This window comes from Palaemon carinicauda, chromosome 23 (assembly GCF_036898095.1).
Source record: "Palaemon carinicauda isolate YSFRI2023 chromosome 23, ASM3689809v2, whole genome shotgun sequence".
Classification (NCBI taxonomy): domain Eukaryota; kingdom Metazoa; phylum Arthropoda; class Malacostraca; order Decapoda; family Palaemonidae; genus Palaemon; species Palaemon carinicauda.
The window spans coordinates 54,573,491-54,575,846 of record NC_090747.1 but is presented as its reverse complement, the minus strand read 5'-3'; the positions used below and the strand labels follow the sequence as shown (position 1 = coordinate 54,575,846).

Below are 2,356 nucleotides of genomic sequence, written 5' to 3'. Positions count from 1 at the left end.
CAACACAATATCGTGTTCAAATAGAAATAAATTTCTACCTCATACTTGGGATCGAACGCTAGCCCCTTCTAATGAAAGGCCAGGTCGAAACCAACCATGCCACGAGAGACCATAAAAGAAATTGGACCCTGACGCTACCTAGCTGTCTGAGGATTTACCTGGCGAGACATCAGTCTCTTACCAGCGAGTTTTACCCAATTTCCCGGCCCACCACGTGACACAGTTGGTAGTAATTCATTCAAATTACCCCTAATGAGTCAATATGGATAAATATCAACACAATATCGTGTTCAAATAGAAATAAATATCTACCTCATACTTGGGATCAAACGCTAGCCCCTTCTAATGAAAGGCCAGGTCGGAACCAACCATGCCACGAGAGACCATAAAAGAAATTGGAACCTGACGTTACCTAGCTGTCCGAGGATTTACCTGGCGAGACATCAGTCTCTTACCAGCGAGTTTTTACCCAATTTCCTGGCCCACCACGTGACACAATTGGTAGTAATTCATTCAAATTACCCCTAATGAGTCAATATGGATAAATATCAACACAATATCGTGTTCAAATAGAAATAAATTTCTACCTCATACTTGGGATCAAACGCTAGTCCCTTCTAATGAAAGGTCAGGACGAAACCAACCATGCCACGAGAGACCATAAAAGAAATTGGAACCTGACGCTACCTAGCTGTCCGAGGATTTACCTGGCGAGACATCAGTCTCTTACCAGCGAGTTTTACCCAATTTCCCGGCCCACCACGTGACACAATTGGTAGTAATTCATTCAAATTACCCCTAATGAGTCAATATGGATAAATATTTACGCCAGAAGTATAATTCATGAAGGTCAAATTATAATCCAATTTTTTTTTTTTTTTTTGAGGACAATGAATAATCTAAAAATACTCTTTAAACTCAAATGATTAACAAAACCTTATTTTGAGATCAAACGGTAATCCATACAATTTCATTAAGCTTAAGTGATATTTCAATTAAAGTTGGGCAGGAACTGTTTCTTATGCGGTGACATAGGAAGACTCCAAACGTACTATTATCCAGGCGCGATAAATGAATTGCATAAACCCTCTCACAGTGTTGTACTAAAAAAAAAAAAAATAGAAAAGGGAAAATTACTTATTGAAATTGTTTAAAACAATGACAGGGGAATTAATTGTCTTCAGTAATACTGCAAGCCTGATAAACAGTTTCCAAAACTGATTACGTCTTCTCTTTTAATATAAACTAAATTTAGACATTTTCTGACGAAAAAAAAAAAAAAGTTTTTCATCAAATATTTCGTGTTATTATAGAAATGTGTGGAAAAAATCTATCTAAGTGACCATGTTCTCGGTAAGAAAAAATAGATATATAATAATTAATTTCCGAACTTTTTCTGTTGTTCTTGATCTTCTCATTTTGAGTCGGAGTTAATCATCATCAAATCGTTTTGGTTTTGCTATACTTTTTTAATATATGGTACTCTTGAAAAAATTAATTATTCTATCACACACAAAAACAGACACACAAACACATATACACACCACACCACACACACACGTGCATATATATATATATATATATATGTGTGTGTGTGTGTGTGTGCGTGTGTGTGTGTGTGTGTATGTGTGTCTGTGTGTGTGCGTGTGCGTGTTTGTGTGAGCGTGTGTAATTTTTTGGAAATCAAAGCGGATGACAAAGGAGACATCTTGAAATCATGAAAACTTTTTTTTTTTTTATAGATGGGAATATAGAAAATCGACATGGAATATTCCAAATGGAGAAACTAAAAAGTCTATTTAGTCAATAATGTAGCAGTGTTAAACAAATGAGTCAAGAGATATTAGAAATGGTGGAAACATTTTTTTCTAGATCTAAGTAAATAGAAAACAAAATTAGTTTTAAGAAAGAATATACATACCCGTGTAGTAAAAGAAAAATGTGAAGAGTTTAGTTTAGCGAAAAAAAGAAAAAAAACAAACATGTACTACCACCTACATGATGAAATGGAAGAGAGTAAAGAACAAATGAAAAGAAATTTGCCAAGTTAGTTCAAAAACACCTGTTTCCGCCCGGGATCGAACCGGGGACCTTGCGCGTGTGAAGCGCACGTGATAACCATTACACTACGGAAACCAACTTCTAATAATTTGTAATAAAGTTGAACGGATTTTAATTACGAGGTCTTTGTCGATTAGATCAAGTACTACATCTTGAGTGTTTGAAAATGCGAAGAGCTCAACGAAATTAACAGAGATTAAGTTTACATTAATTTGCTTTTCCACTACATTCAGACCTTACCTGGGTTTATGGAATTTATAGAAATAGTTCGTAGCAGTCTTCAAATCTCTTCTTT

General features: G+C 35.3%; 1 non-coding gene across 1 annotated transcript; it reads right to left on the bottom strand.

The window, feature by feature from the left end:
• Positions 1-2,063: 2,063 nt before the first annotated feature.
• Positions 2,064-2,136, bottom strand: TRNAV-CAC (transfer RNA valine (anticodon CAC)). Its single transcript has one exon. It is a non-coding gene; the product is annotated as a tRNA-Val (tRNA).
• Between the last annotated feature and the right edge of the window lie 220 nt (positions 2,137-2,356).